Source organism: Strix aluco, chromosome 5 (assembly GCF_031877795.1).
Source record: "Strix aluco isolate bStrAlu1 chromosome 5, bStrAlu1.hap1, whole genome shotgun sequence".
Lineage (NCBI taxonomy): Eukaryota > Metazoa > Chordata > Aves > Strigiformes > Strigidae > Strix > Strix aluco.
This window is the reverse complement of record NC_133935.1, coordinates 82,778,892-82,796,009: the sequence shown is the minus strand read 5'-3', so window position 1 is coordinate 82,796,009 and position 17,118 is coordinate 82,778,892. Positions and strand designations below refer to the sequence as shown.

General features: G+C 39.5%; 1 protein-coding gene across 9 annotated transcripts in view; it reads left to right on the top strand.

Annotated features, from left to right (window-relative positions):
* Nucleotides 1–17,118, top strand: part of CELF2 (CUGBP Elav-like family member 2) — a 386,251-nt gene that overhangs the window by 163,177 nt on the left and 205,956 nt on the right. The window contains exon 1 of one of the 9 annotated variants that reach the window (XM_074828034.1): nucleotides 12,744–12,814. The exons of the other annotated variants lie outside the window; for them this stretch is intronic. The gene's annotated coding sequence lies outside the window, so the exon portion shown is untranslated. Of the gene's footprint in view, nucleotides 1–12,743; nucleotides 12,815–17,118 lie in introns of those variants that run through there. 9 annotated transcript variants of the gene reach the window in all.

The window sequence follows — 17,118 nt, the reverse complement described above, 5'->3', positions numbered from 1 at the left end:
AGGGGAGAGTGGTATCCCCCAAGCCTGCATAGAGAGGGCATTAGCAGCCGTTTCCTAAAGTCATTTATAGTATAGTTCACTGTATTATGCCAACTCTAACAAACTCTCTCCTCCTTTACTGCTAGCGTGGCTGTAATTCTGGTTACTCTACTGGGAATTTGGCTCTTGGAAGGCTAAGTGATTTATAAATTTTTAAGAAGTGATGCATACAGCTAATCTAAAGGAAAATGGGCTCTTGCAGCCTGTGCACCTGCTGTCTGGGAGGGGAGAGGCTTTCTCACAGGATTCCTCTGCCAAAATGGGAAAGCACTGACAATCTTTAGGGTATCTCGTTTTAACATAGTGTTGATGAAAGGTCATTGTCCCTGGAGCCTAAAGCCCTCAGTTTACCCAAAAATGGTTAAAGCAAAGATAAGGATTCTGCAGCAGTGCTTAGTCTTGAATCATAAATATGAATTTTCCAAATACTGGTTACTGTGCTGTCTACGTGGGGGTGCAGTTTTTTGTGAACTCATGGTGGCCTTTAGTTAGATCAAACTTGCGAGTCTCTTTTCTTTGCATCCCTCCCCAACATGCTTTCAGTGTGGAAAACAAAGTCTTTCTAGGAAACAATCTGTGAACAGCCTCTTTTCTTCCAGCTGGGACTTACGGTCGGTAGATAAAAGAAATGCAGTGCAAGAAGGTGGTGAGGCAGGGAGTCTGAGAAGTCCTCCTCGTTGAATTCATACCGTAGTAATTTGGTATTTGATTTCTGTAAGAGCACAGTTACTCGTGAAATTCTGCAATTGCCTCTGAAAGACTTCATGTATGGATACCCATGCAAAACATACACTTCAAAATGTGCCTTAAAAGAATTTAATACAAATCCATTTACCCTTAGTCCTCACCAAAGTCCAGGTCAAAAGTTACATGGTGTTCCCACTCCCCTGACACAGATGGCACCTGATGCAGTAGAGAGGTGGAGGAGAAGCTGCTCTCTGCCCTGCTTCAGTTGTTAGTGTGTCATTGTTGCTAGAGAAACACAAAACCTTGGACTGGGATTCTGGCAGAATAAAAGCCTTTCAATTCATATTTGATCACATTTAAAGGAGGGGGAAGGAAGGACCTTGTAAAAACCCTGTTCATCCACTAGAGAGCATATAGGCAGTGCTTCTCCTTGGAGAAAATAAAAATGTCAAGCTCTTATTATACACAATAATGCAATGCAGTTTAAATGTTTACTGCTGTTCTACCCGTCATGGTTACATATGGAGAAGAGAGCATGTGAAAACTGGAAGAAGGTTTTGCAAATATATAACTTCCATGTTCAAAAGCCTCTTACCTCCTTGTTAGCGTTTAATATCTTCTTGTTTTAAAGAGCGTTCCTATTCTCCCCATGGAAATATTAAATTATTTACAAAGTTCCTGAGAAATCCAGGAGTGGACTCGGGAAGGTGCAGAGCAGATCTCTGCAAGGGCATTTTATGGCTTTTAGAGAATTCAAGTGTTTCATTTCCAGCTGATGTGGTTGGGAAGAAGCTTCTGCAAACAAACTGATGTGAGGCTGCTTATTCCGCAGATGATCAATGTGAGAAGCTGGCGCTGAGAAGGTGATATCCTTTGAAGTCTAATGATATTAATGTTGACTCTTAAATATTTCATAGCTGTTATTCTTTTGTAGTGATTTTAGGGCTTGAGTTATGGAGCACGCTTTTTTTCCTAATCTAATTTCCATTTTCACCCTCTAAACTGCCTCCTTCTGTGTGTATATAATACACATATGTAACTTCAAATGTAAACCGTTGGGATTTGTGTGCATTAAATGAATGGTGGCAGACCCACTCATTAATTAAACTTACCACCACTACCCCCCTGCCTCCCGCCATAGGTGCCAAATTTACTTTTTCCAAAGGCAATACTACTGTTTGTTAATACAGTGCATGTTAGAGGCAGTTACCTTCCAGTCGAATAAGCCGCTGACTTTCTTTGCTGCCCTAGTTAACCTTATTCCCTCCATCTGTAGCTTACAGATCATTCCACTTACACTTCTAACCTGCTGTGAGAGCTAGGCATGAAAAATAGTGTATAAACCCCAGGTAACTAATGTGATATGTATCTTTTCCTCTGGTTTCTTTGTGCCTGTCTACTTTGTGGGTGCTAAAATCCTTCACAGTGAATTTGCTGTGTTCATGTGGAGCAACATGGGTTTGGTGCAGCACAGATGTGGTTTCGTTACGTGGCCTTTCCTGGTGTATTTTTAGTTTTTGTGTGCCACAAATCTGACTTAGTTGTTGGCAAAATATTTGTCTAGTACTTAGACCCTGGATGGATTTCCACTGAGAATAATGGACAATCTGGTCAGGATTTTATTTGCCCTCAGCATTAAGCAAAACTTTCTTTTTGTTGCCTTTTGCAAGTGATCAATGGATCCACTTATATTATAACCTGGAGTTAGGAGCAGAATTGTATGTTAATATCTCTCATTGCAATAAAATGACTGTTAAAGTCCATTACTTTTCTGGGGAAAAATAGGATGTATTTAATTTTAACTGCCTCAGTAGTGTACTGGTGCATATATAAATCCTGATGAATGAAATCAAGCAATTAGGATTAGAAATGAGTAACACAAGGCATCTAGTCATTTCGGCGAGTTTGCATTTTGATTCTGATTGATTTTTCTAATATTTGCTAAGTGCATATGTATCAGCAAAGGCTCTATATCCATATGTTGTATTTTTAAAATGCTGTCATGTTGACTTCTGGGATGTAGATCTGTTATTTGACAGCATATTATGATTTAATTTCAGTTATCTGAAAAACTGCACCATTAAAATAGCTGATGCAGAATTTAAGCACGTATTTTCATTGTTCTCTTTTTCAAGGTTTTTGAAAATTACACTTGATGCCTCACACTGCAGAGTCAGTTTACATTTCAGACAAGGTTATTTTTCCTCTTTGAATGACAACAAGTATTTGTGTGCACGTATGCAAGTGTGACATGAAAATTGGAAGATATCTGCCTTACAGTTTTGGTTTTGCTTTTTAATTGATATTTGGATGATATAAAGCAAGCAACTGCCATATGACAATAAAGTGGACCAACTTTCCCAGCTGGATGTCATATTTTACAAAGTATGTAACCAGAGAAACTGTGAATTATGTAAACTGCTAAATAGGATTCTGGGTGTAACTTATTACCCTGCTGGCTGGAAGATACTGCTTGTTACTTACTTGCACTTTCTGAAGCAACGTTATTCTGGCTGTTTCTCAGAAGTGCTAAACTTTGTTATTGGAAAAAAAAATAATTCAAAGAGTGAGTGTCGTACTTCTGGTTTCCTATGGTGAGGGAGTGGGAGGTCTTGGAAGGCTGGAAGTGAGTAATATTGAGTATGACTTCTGAACAGTTGACTGCCGTGCCTTGCGTGTGTCTGCTCCGCTGCCTCCAAGTAGGGACAGGGATGAGCTAGATCGCCTGATAGCTCCTGACGAGGACAGATGCTGTTGTCTGGGTCCATTGAGATAAGTGTTCAGCGGGCCAGTTTGGGGTGGTGGTTTTGTTTTATATTCTGAGTTACTTCACCAAGGAATGTTTTATTTGCTTGTCGATTGTGTCCCTTTGCGGTTTTGTGCCTGAATCGCATCATTTGTTTTTACATATAGTTCTTGAAATGCCCCTGTCCTGATATCACGCATTTGCTTTACTGCATAAACCTAATCAACTTCAGTGAAACAGACACTTTTAATTTTGTTCTCAATGTAAAACTTGCTATTTGATTTTTGCTGCTTTTCACGCTGCATCTGCTGTTCCTGCTTAGGGTCCCTGGATTTGCTGTTGGATCATGTGCAGCACGTGCTTATGTATCAACCACCACAACTGTAGTAGGTGCTTTGTGGAGGCAGCCAAACTTTTTGCAGTAGCATTCAAGTTGTATCAGAAGGTGGTATTTCTACATGAGGGTGTGTGAGTTGTTTTAGTTTTAGGAGGAAATATTCTTTGGAAGGACCAGATTTGGTGAAAAGCTTTGCTCTTGTGCCAAAAATTGTGTTACTTCATGATGCGTTAGACTGGGCTTGTACAAAAACTTGCTGCTCAGAGCAGATAACTGGAGTCATAGTAGGTGTGAGATTAGTATTTGTAGAAGGTATGCGTGTCAGAAAAATGTTCATGTCCATATGTTACTGGGTTTTTTTGTTAAGATGAGGCAATTTTAGCTGCTGACGTGAGAGAGGTTTCCTATTCAAAGGCATCTTATGATTCAGGGCTGCTTCTTGAATGAAGAGCAGTCCAAGAAGACAGTGTGAAGAGAGACATGACATGATGTTGAACTTATCAGGCCTGCTGTTTGGATTTTAATGTTAACTTTTTTTTTACACCCTCCAAAAGGCTTGATGTGTCAGGCCTAATAAAACATCTTGAGCAAATCCCCCCCCGCTGCTTCTCCTGTTCACCTTGTTCTCAGAGCCCAGGCTACAGGCAGAATTGTGGTAATAGGCAGCAGGATCAGGAGGCCTAGATCCTGAGGCCAGGATCTTCTCTGCTGTCTCTGGAGGTGAAGGGACAGTCCAGGGCATTTGCCAGGTTTCTATCTGCAGGCAGAGGCAAGGCAGAGGCATCTCATCTTGCCTGTCTCTTCATTAACTGGAGGGGTCAAAAGTTGGTAAGGTGATTGGTGCTTTAAATATTAAAGTTTTGAAATAAACACTTGAGTTTTAAAATAAATACTTTCATGTTTCTTTCCATTTTTTTATTTCTGAGCTTTTAGGTTCTCTTTTTTTGGTCATGGTTTTTGAGTCTTTCATAGCTGACGGTGCTGTGCAATGGGAGAGATGACAGTTCTCTCCTCTTCAAACTTTTCCAGCATTTCTTTCTAGGACATGGTTTCCCACATTTTTACATGTGAACATTATGCAGGGTGAAGAAAGTACAGGGAGAGGCAGCAGCGTGGCTGGGAGATGCAGCCTGGCTCTTGCCTTAACCTCAGTGAATGGCAGACCTCCTCTTTCCTAAAGAGCTGGCCAGAGACTAGCTAGCTAGCAAAAGGCACTCTCTTTTTCAAAATCCCACTGAAAGAACAGGAAAATACCAAGAACTAGAAAACACCTGCATTATCCCCTCTTACAAAACCTTCACAACTTGTTGGCAGATGAAGGAAAGACGCTGGTACATGCCTCCAGAAATTGTTAGGTTTCAACTTATGGGTATTTTCCTGGGTAAAACCTTGTTCAAAATATGTTGGATCAGCTTACGGAGTAGGCCTGTTGGATACAATACGTTGGGAACTGCTCTTTTCCATAATCTGAAGGTTTCAGGGGCAAAAAGGAGAGTGCTGTTGTGGTGGTGAATCACAAGACTCTCGTGCTGCTGCGGGCAGTGACCTTCATGCAGGAAGCTCCGTTACAGCATGGAGACAGAGTGCACCGCGGCACAGGTGTTTGCAACCGTGTGCATGTGCCTTCCTTGATATTTGTTCTCATTTTGAGCTTTAAGGTCTGCAGAGCTGGGCAAAAATGACAGAAGATCACTTTATATTGGTGTAGGGCAAAGGTCTTGCAGAATCTCTGCAAAATGACAAATTTTGCATCAAAACCTTGGGAAACTAAAAACCTGTAAACAGCTCATTCTTCTCCAACCTTCCCCAAAGTATTTTGTTTTTACATAGATTCCACCTTTTCCTATTAATACAGATATCTCCAATTACAATCCTATGATTTTTTCACTCCCACGTGAACCTAAATCTCAGTTTAATGTAGTAGCCTTTAGGCAATATAATAATATATAAAATATTTAAAAATTCAGAAATTTAAAAATTGAAACTTAGGTTCATCTGTCAGTATTCAGGCAATGGCGTAGCAGTCATTGCTCAGCAATCCCTATTGTACAATGCAAAACTATCAGGCTTAGCAAGAAGGTATTAAAAATGTAATGAAACTGAATTTTCAGTTGCTTTCATGTTTTTCGCTTTTAGATTCAAACTACAGTATGAATGTAAAACTTCCAGTCTAGGTCTTACCATTTAAAACTTTTCTTTTTGTAAACATGATAATGTGTTTCCACTTACTCATTTCACTGTAAGATCATTAGCTTTTTTTAAAAATAGTAACAATTGGGAGACTGAAGAAAAAAGTGAGTTTTGTACATGCTGTGTATTTGTTTCATATGCATAAGCAACTTAATGATGAAAATAAATGAAATGTTTCCCCTTCTTTATTAATTGTCAAATGTCTTGGGCTGAAAATTGGAAAATTTTATAAACTTCAGTACTCTGTATTCAAGTTCTGCTTTTGAAAGCTTAAGGTAGGAGTATTTTTAAATCAATTTCCAATAGGTTCCCAATCCCAAATATCCCATTTTTGTAAGGTTTTGTGAATCTTTTCGTTTTATTATAGTTGATCTTTGTGTTCTGTATGTAATTTGTCAGTTACGGGGAAGAATTACCAATAAAATTCTCCACAGACTCCAATAATATCTCTGGCTTTCACAAAATAATGCAAAGAGCTTAAAAATATTGCATATCATCTTTAAAGGCTACATAATTTTTTCAGTTTTCATACAGCAGGTAACCATCATTCAGCCTTGTCTCAGGCCCTTTTTAAATACCTGGTTCTGCTACATGGTTCCACTGCTGGCCATTATAGGATATTCAATAATCTCATTTTTTACTAGAATTTTTTTTTTTTTGTATTGCAGTCCTTATGCAACCTCCTGATTTCAGTTTGAATTTTAAGTCCAAGTGATTTTTTTTTTTTTTACTTGTTTCCAGCATTTGGTCTGTACCAAAATTCAGCCTTTTCAGCTTTTCCAAATTTCTTTTCCTAACTGTGTTCTGCAGTGAGTTCAGTCCCATTTTTCTGTATTAGTTAACCTTTTGCCCTATAAATATTCGTTGATGGAAATTTTTCTCGGTTGGCTTAGGTTTGTGATAGTCAGCGAGTCGAGGCTGATAACGAAACCCCGCTGCCAGCTTGCCGAGGAAAACATTAAACCACAGCTGTACTCCTTAGTGCTCCTGTCTTTACCTGCCCCTATCGCATACCATTACACTTGATTTATCCAATTGAACGTGATCCTTATACAAAGCCAAGCTTGCTTGTCATAAGACCTTCCATTTTCATGCCTTTCTTATCTCTTTTCCAGCTGCATTTTCCCCAGTTCAACAAATATCTCCAATGCAAAACTTTCAGAGTAAAAGGAGCCAGGACTATATTTGGGCAACTTGGATTTGGATGAGACTCAGAGGGATGAATGTGTTGGGGTTTTTTTGATCCTCCTTTCTTTCAGCCTCTTGTTTTCCATTTTCTTTTATGTGTTATTAAGCATCTTGGTTATCTCAGTACTTGGGAAAGTGAGCAGCGAGATGCACCGCTGTGTAGCATATCCTGTTGTCTATGTGTTTTCTTGATCCGCATGCAAATGCCTTGGCAGCCCAACTGCAGCCATCTCAGGCTGACTTTTGGGGGGATGCAGGGGGCAATTTTGGATTTCCATGAAGCTGAGTACTTAAAAGCTAGACAAAGTGGTCTGGGCAAGATATGCACAATTCTTCCATTGTGAGTCCCACTAGGACACCTTCCTCTTCAGACTTTGACATAAAGCAGCTCTTAGCGCTAATCCTTGCATTGGATCAAGCTTACAGTGAGTTAAGCAAAGAAAACTTTCATTCATATCTCTCTGCAAATTAAAGCAGTCAAAGGCCTTACAGTAAGATAAAACAAGTTGCAAAATTAGAAGGTGCTGATAAGTTCGGGTCATTAAAAAATCATATCATGCCTGTAGAAGTCTTTAAATTGATTGAAAAATGAAAGATTTCTGTGAAATAACAGAACCTAAAAACCTAACCAGACACATATTTCTTTGTCTTGGGAATCACAAACCTCTAGGATACTCTTGTTTCATGTTTTAAATTTTTTTGTTTGTAGCCACATGGACTCAAAACTTACTTTGTCCATGTTTTTTAAAGGGAAACCTGAGGATCCCGGGTAATCTAACAGGTTGTGCTCTTTCAGTTTTGATTTTGATATGTACTGGGTTTTTGGATGCATCAAAAACATGACTTGCAGTCAGAATACGAGTATCCTTGTCAACATTTCAGTAAGCAGAGGTCAAACTGGAACATGAGAACATAACTTACATATTCATAATCGCATAAATTGTCCCGAAAGAAGGTCTTCTATTGTACGCTGTCCATTTGCATGCTTAGTTACTAGTGGGCACCATGAAGATATCAGCTTCTCCTTTACTGATGTATTGTGATTTATTTTATTTTATTTTGCATAAGCCTACATACTTTTTCAGACAGGAGTATTAGTGTAATCTCTTTCTGTGTGATAGGGGCATGGGTTCAATGCCTAAAAGAAGGGATGGTGGTATCCTATATCTGTTAAAAAGGAAGAAATCCTTGAAATATTCCATTCACCTATGCAGAAAAATTGACTAGAGATTCAAACAGTCCTCAAAACACTGATGCAACTTTACTGTACCATCTGTAAGTCTATGAGCACCTGCCTCCAAAAAAAAAAAAAACCAACTGGTAGAAAAGAGAAAGTTAATAAGAGATTTGGAGGTATTTGAAAAGATGAAGCAACTATAAACAGTACAGAAGGTAAGGCAGTTTTTTAACAGTATGGAGAAAGGAGATGGGGCAGGCAAATCACGTGAAAGCTAATGTAAACTTTAATGAAAACTGATGTGTTTTCCATGAACAGGTTTAAGGTTTGGGGGAAAAAGCCATATAATGAAGGAAAAAAAAAAATAAAAGAAAAAGACTGTGATCAGTGGTAGTAAAGTCCATGGATGCGGCCATCTGAAGATGAAAACTAGGTGAGTTGCTTTGGTACAATTTTTGGTGACATCTTTGTCACCAATGACTGTGCTACAGGAATGTTTGAGGGTCTCAGCTCTAATGAGCTCTGTACTGTCCTGAGCACAGTGGTAAAATGCTCTGAACTGCTTAGTCGAAATACAGCAAAGCTAAGCCTGCCTTCAGCTGGGATAGTTGCAGTGGTGAATCAAACACTCGAAAAGAGGTGATAGAGTTGTAGGGAAAACAAAATGTCAGGGGTGGAACAAAACCCCCACCTGATTACTAGTCACAAAGCCTGCCACTTGGTTTCCCCTTTTTCACTAGGACAGTTTAGCAAAATTGCCACCATATGCCTGCAGAGGTGATGAGCCCCAACCACACCGCAGGACTTGCAAACAGCCAAGCTGCACGGAGCATCTGCACAGCAAATGATATGCCATAGCTCTGGGGGCCAAAAAAAATCAATCCAAGAGGCAGCATCTAACTATGGAGAAACACAGGGCCTTTGCCAAACACCCATGTGGGTCAAATGCAAATACACTTGTAGGAAGCAAGAGGTGAGTCAAAAGCAGAGCGAGGGCTGCAGCAGAGCCCTGTGACAGGTTCGTCCTCAGGAAGCTCTGAATTTCGGATCTGCTGCCCTGTGATTGTGCCTGCTACCCCCCCAGCACAACCTCTTGCCAAGGGGAACTGTAGTTTTTATGAATGCCTTGAATTGCATCCAGGTAATTAGAATTAGATTTAGAAGCCTCATAAAGGAAGCTCTAGGTGTCATCTTGAGGGAAGTACTCCATTTCTGTAAATGCTAATCCTGGGAGGATACTTTGCCTTTGGTGGATATAAATGGTGTCCACATATGGGACACAACACATTGAATTTTGTTCCTGAACTACCCAAAATTAGCTTTGAGCTGCATCGGCCTACTGTAACTGTGCTGAGTGTCAGATCGTTGCTTGTGGCTTTTCAAGAATCAAAAAATAACATCTCTGCTGAAGAGGCTGTTTCCTCAAGCTGACTTTCAGATTTATTTTTATTTTTTCACTTCTTCTATTAATTTATTTCCTGCATTCCATTAAAAATGGCATTTACAGGTCAAGGAGCATTAAAAAGATTTGCAAAAAAAAAAAAACCCAAAACAACAGCAAAAACCTCTCTGCCTTTGTTGATTGTGCACTTTACCAAAGATTTACATTTTTCACATCTGTTGACTTCCCATTATAGTTTTCATCTTGCATGTAAAATTGATACAGCAAAATAAACATTCTCCCACTGGCTGGAGTAGCTCTGATTTTTTTTTTTTTTTTCCAAAAGAATACTAAAACAACCTTTATTTTTTTATGAAGTCACAACTAGTGGAGAGTTTGATATTATCACATTAACTGCTAATGTATAAATGCAACACTAATGTACTAGAATTAAAACATTGTATAATGACCTTCCTTTGGTTCAGCCATTAAAAATACATTAATACTCTTCCTTGCAAATTGGACCTGACGCAATTTATTCATCAGTAACCAGTTTGTGTTTTTTGTATGGATATCTGTGTTTATTTTCTGGAAAATTGTTCTGATTTTGTCTTTTGCAAAGTAAAAGCTATCAATGTCTCAGGTGCACTTATATAGCCTTTTTTATTTAGAAGAATAGCAGCCAGGACAAGGAAAGTCAGTCTCCCTCCTTCTTAGCTTGTATTCAAGTACTTGTGTTGGCTAGCTTTATCCAGCATTGTGTGGTTCAACATACCCATTTGTAAAATTAGTGTATTAGCCATCTCACGTGCAAATCGAGAATTAATTAACAGCTGTTTGTAACATCCTCCTAAGAATCACACTGTGTGAGTGCAAAGCAGGTGTTGCTGGGAGATGGGAACAACACCAGAGCAAAGGCTTTATTGGAGATGGCGAGAGAGTTACATAGGGTTGTTTTTTGGGGTTTTTTTTTAAGATATTTTGGTACCTTTTAAAAACTCCTGTTCTGACGTAGGTGAGGCACAAGATGGTAAAAGATATCTCCCATATAGCAGATGCTACTTCCTGCATCCCCCTTCTACATCCTGCATGCATTAAGGTTTTAAAGCTTTAAAAAGCTAGCTAGGAGTTGAACAAAAAAGACTGCTGGAACAGCAATGGGCATGTCAAAGCACACTTGAAGATAACAGCTGTCAGGACACAGGAGATGAAAATGCAACCAAGTATACAAGCTACAGGAAAACTTGGCCTTGGGCATTTTGCTTTCACTTCTGTAGTTTTAACCCTTTGCACACCAGAAACAATTTTTAAAGTAGGGGGAGCACAAAGCAGGAGAAAATCCTCTGTGAGTTTTTTCTGAAAATTGAAAATACACAAGTAACTAGTAAATAGCTGCTGGGTCACCATTATAAAATACAGGCAGTGCTGCATTTAGACAGCTTGGCTTTTAACTGAGTGTGAGACACGTGTTTCCTCATACGGGAACTACTGCAGACCCAGTTTTAATCAGTTGCAATTTTGTTTTTACATCTGAATGAGAATAGCTTGGATTGAACAGGAAGTGAAAAGAAATGTCTGATCAAAAGCATTTCTATAAAGCACTAACTCTCTTGCTTTAGTTTCATCAAGCATCTCGAGTCTGATATTCTTCTTTTTACCCAAATATTATCAGGGCTATAACTCGTAATGTATTTTACATCAGCCTCCTGATTGCAAAGTTAAATAAACAGTTCATGAACCATATGGGGAAGTCTCCCCCAAGATCTCGCTCTTTAAAACGTGTAAGTACAAGTATGACTCAGGAGATTGGCGACGAAGAACGGAAACTTTCAGTTCTGTTGTTGTCTTGAATCCACCTTGATTTGGGAGCAACCAAAAATATTCCTTCCTGATGGCCATTCGGGGGCCTATGTGAAAAGAGTCGGTGGTATCAGTTACTGCAAGTTAGCAGACACATATTTGGCACATGTCTCAGCAGAGACCAGGTCACCTCCCAGCCAAGCCGAGGTACGTTAGCAGGACAGCACTTGATTTGTGGCTAAAATCTGATCTGTGACCGAACAAAACCTCTCTCCACTGAGCCTGTTGCTCCTGCACTTTCCACCTGTATTAAATCCAGTTAAAATGAAACCAGTTATATATAAGCTTCTGCTAGCAACTGTTTCCATGCTTGTTGTCGGAAACAAAGGCTAGTCATCACAGCCCTTTCCTCAATATTTTCTTTTGACTCACCTAGTTGTCTATAGCCTTAATATCTAGAGCATAACTGCCAAGGCTGAAACGTGCATTCTATTAGAAGATGACTCTTGACTGACCTATATAACAGTTCATTCATGAGATAATGTGACCTGGAGTCATGGAGATAGAAGTCAGTTGATAGAGCTGGGTTGGCTGTGTACACTGCAAACTCTCCAGTGATTGAGGAATCATCTAAAATTAGGCATACGCTGTATGTTATTGAGAGCCTTTCAGATCCGACTCTGTTTCGGTAATATTTCTTTTATGAGATGGGCGTATAATTTGTCACATTGTAATTCTTTAATGCTTAACTTTATTAGCATGAAGTACTTAGGTATCAAATAAAATGAGCAATTAAGTGATTTATATTTAAGGTCTGCTCTCAGTTCAGGGCTTAGGTAGCCAGCCTCCCATGAAGTGGCGAGAGCGTGCACGGTATTTACCACTTCCTTCAGAGAGCTACAAAATGGTGCTTTTTGAAGATGAACCTAGTTGTGCGTGTAAATCCCAACTGACTATTACTGTGCCGCAAGTTAATATGTATATTTATATTAAGGGTTATTGTGTGTTTGTAGTGAACCACAGGGTATTTTTCCTTGTTTTTCCCTGCTAGATTTGTGAACTCGCAGCTTTCAGCTGCGGAAAAAAAAGTTAACCAGTGAGCAAATGGTTTAAGCGTAACGATTAAGCGAAACTTTTTGTATTACTAAGCCACAAAGGAAGCTCAGATAAAGGTTGTAGGTCAGAAAGAAGCCTTCAGGAGCATGCTCATGAAGTGAGGCGGTTCAAGAGAGGCTGCAGCTGTCACTTCCAGATCTAAGGGGCTGTGAGGTATTCCAACGATTTTCTTATCCTATCTTGTCTTAAAGATTCATTAACAGAATAATGTGAAATTATCTTGTGTCCTCTAGGGCATAAGTTCCTCTTTGGTTTGTTTTTTTTTTTCCCCTCCTCTGTAAGTGTGGTAGGAGAGGTCTGCGCTCTGTCACATCGAGTCCTCGGTTCCTCTCAGATGAAGCTGCTTTGGCGCTGACTGACGCATGTCGTGAGGAGGAGGGGGGACATTTTGTACAGGGAGGCTGTGTGCTCTTCAAAACACATTTGGGGCACAGCACCATGCTTTTTAAGGTTTTCTCTATTAGTAGGTGCATCTCATGTTTTTTACATGTGCATTTAAAAAGCAGGTTGCTGCTGTTTCCTTCTTTCTCTCTCTTGTGTGCTTGTTTGGTGTTTAACTCCGTGCTGGCACAATTATGATCCTCTCTAAGGGAGGGTAAAGATTAATCAAAAAGCACAGAAGCTTGCTGTCAATCTGTCTGGCAGGAGGGTTTGTAAGAGTCTTTTCTGAGTTTTTTAGTTTGTTTTGGAGTTTTTTTGCTCTACATTGTAAAAGGAAGTGACTACCTGGACAGGAGTAAAAAGGCATTTAATTTAATTTTTCACTTTGTATGTTTTTCAGTGCTTTCATACAACCCATTTTTTTATGCATACACATGATTTGGCTTTGAGTGAAGAAATTGTTGGATAGGCTGGCAAAGGGGAGCAGGAGCAAAACTTATTTTTTGCAGGAGTTTTTTGGTTTAGGTAGACCACTCTGGCTGCAAGCTGTGGCTGAAATTGCACAGGGCCCAATTAGTGCCTGTTACCTTTTCTGTTTGCTCTTGATTGGTTGCAGAGTCAGAGGTTTAATTAAGCAGAAATGGGGACGTAGAGTTAATGTTCATTATAACTAAAATCGAAACATCTGTTTACCTTGACGAAGCCTTGTGTTAACGTCCATAAATCTCACCCCGAGGAGAACTCGGAGGAACCATCCTCTGTAAAACACACCTTTCTGGATATCATGTTACATCATTTTACATACTCATTTTTGCAACATTTCCTAATCATATTAATTAACACATTAGGGTATCATTCTTATTGTCTACAGAAATTACTTCAATTAAAACTATTAACACATTGTCATGATTGTTATGTTATTACAACTCTCTTTGTTACTACTCAAAAACTACTTTAGCAAACCCAAATGTTTGAAATTAGCATAAAATTGTCATGGCTGCACCTTTCCTCTTAACCGATGGATCAGGTCTCACTGTAAACTTTCTGAATAATCTCTGTCTCTATGCTGGGGTTTCTACAGCGAGAAAAGATGATAGAGGCCGTGACTGTCTCACAAGATGAGGCTAAAAAGTGTTTGTCTTGATTAGCCTCTGCAGTGCCTAACAGGAGTGTGACCACTGTGCAGGAACATATGGAAAGAGTAAATGCTACAGAGAAGCGCAGACAGTAATGGATATAAACTAGCCATATTCACACTAAAAAATTAGTAGGCTGGTTTTTTGATCAGAGCTGTGAGGTTTTGGCCTGACTGTCTTGTAGGAGGAATGAAGACAAAAGGCATAACTAGCTTTAATAATGAACGTTGTTACACTCAAAATCTTCTTGCAGGCAAAACAAAATGCCTCTGTGTAAAGGCAAAAATTTATTGTTAGTGTGATTGAAATGTTAATGGTCTAATCAAAGAGTTGTTATTAGTCCAGATCTACTTATTAAGGAAAAAGAAAGAATACTGTTTTGAGGGGAAGAAGCTTGAATAGTAAATTTTAAATTGTCATACACACATTTATGAGTATCTGCCCCTTTCTGAGGTGTTTTGTTTACCCTTACTCCATGGGTCATGAGGCTGTTGGCTTTAGTTTTTGGAGCTGGGGAGTGGTTATGACACGTCATCAGGTACCAAGGGCTTCACTGGAAGGGATATGTTGATAGCGAGGGTTTCTTCCTCTTTGCCATGACAAGCATGATGCTGCTACTGCTGATTTCTTCCATCTCACTCTGGGCTCTGCTTCTGGCTATTTTTATGTTTTCCAACATGCTTTTACACCTCGCTCTCTATTCATTGGATTGCAACACTATGATACACCTGAATTCAGTATGTATGCAATGTCTTATATATGTTGGATACCTTTTCTTTCTTATCCCTAAAACCACAGGTTTGCATTTCTCTAGCCAGCTATAGGTGAATTTTTATAGCCCTGGGGTCTTGAGTGTCACTCTGTGTCCTACGTGCTATCAGCTCGTGCCTCCACTCCTCTGCACTACATCGTGTGTCGCCTCTTCTGAGGCCTCCTCTATGATACCATGTCTGTGTTCCTCTGCACTCTGTCATTATCCTGGAATCATAAATATTTCATCCTACGCAGAGTAACTACTTGTTACTACTGTCTGTATAAAAATTACACTTAAACCACATCATTATGCGAAGATAAGCAAAAGTAAAATAAATTAGGCAATAGCCACCTGGTCATTAGGAAAATTGCTGCTACAGCTAAAGCAGCTAAAATAAAGCTCCAGGCTGGGCAACGCAAGTGTAGGCAAGCCTGACGTGCCTGGGTCCCGAGGCTGTGCAGACTCAGCACAAAGTTTGTGGCCTATTACTGGCACCAGCAACACTGTGTTTACTGGGCTACAGGGCTTGAATGTGATGAATGAGATTATTATTTGGGTTTACCCATATTGGCTGAGGACCAAGCTCAGTGACACAAGATGTCCTTTCTGGTCTTAGGTTCCTAGCAACACCTTAAACTGTTGAAACAGAAAGGGAATGCTTTGCCTTTACAGAGCAGATGTATATTGGTGTACTGTTAGCAGACAAGTTGAACAGAAAAGAAAGCTGATTTAACTGAGGTAGATAATTTCTGTCATTATTCTAAGCCATATATATTCTATTCATCTGCATGATATTGCTATGAAAAAGCTGTTATCCTCCTTTACTGACAGATAGTACTTATGTACAGTTGTCCTAGAATGGCTCTATAGTCAATGGAAAGACATTGCTACCTCCATTTCAGTCCACCTGAAGTCTGAGTTGCCCTCTAAAATGATTATTTCTCTTCATGGACTAAATAGGAAATCCTGCACACATAGATTTAATAAATCTGAGCCAAAGAGATTAGAGATTTGTCTGCAGCAGATGAGTTTCAGAGCCTGTGCTTTCACAGATGTTAGTAGTAACTAGCTTAGCCCAAATTTATTTTGTATATGGTCTGTATAGGCAACTGCCATAGTTTAGATTGTACTATTATTATACCCCAAATGAGACGTGCCCACAGGAAGTCTGTGGCTGAGCATGGAATTCAGTTCTCATATTTCAGATGAGAAGATAATGCCCTCATCAGTTCTCGTCCATGTAATGCGGTCAGGAGCACTACTCAATTCTTTTCAGCTTGGCTACCACTCCAAACTGTTAAACCATCTGCTGATGGCAGACGAGAAGATGACAATATAATAAATTACTAGAAAAAGTTAAGATGCCTAACATCTGCTTTCCTCCAAGCTCGAGCATCTTCGTTGTGTTGATGTTCTGTCATCTCTTGACACAGTAAGAGAAGATGCCTGCTCTGAAGTTCTTGCAAACTCAAATCATTTGCAGCTGGACCTATATTCCAGGCATCCATTCTCTTGTGACTTTTAGGCCTAAATAGGGAATAACAACAAGAAGGGAGAAGCCAAGGGCAGGAGAAGAAATAGTTTCTTAAAATACCTTAAGAAGTTCCTGGCCCAGGTAAAGGCCTGCATCTACTCATTCTTCATTATGACTGATGAAGAAATACCTAATGATGGCAAGCAAATATTCAAGACAGAAATAGAAACTGCTACCTCTTCAGAGCTACATGACTGTGTGTCCTGGAATTATGTTCTGCATAATGTTTTAATCAAATAACAGTTTGCTTAGTAGTATGGACCATGTTGGTTAGTGCAAACAGAATGCAAACATATTCTAGATAAGATTATGCAGCTCTGAAGGTGCTGGTAGGCAGACACTGTTGAGAAAATATACACATAATATTTACTTAAAACATTCCTGGAGCCTCCTTTGGTGTTATTAGTCTGTCATGAAAATCTGCAAACACACACTTATCAAAAACTCACTGCAAAACATTTAGGCAGTTAGTGAAGTCAAATATAGAGAGGTGGATGCCATAGCAGAGCACAGTTAATGGTTGAGCTGTGACTTAACTCACATCCAAGTGCAAACATAATTAAATTAGAGAAAGTCCTGAACCAAACATAGGAGGTGTAGCCTGCTTGGAATGCAAAGACAAACCTGGATCCCATCCTACTTGTTCAATCTC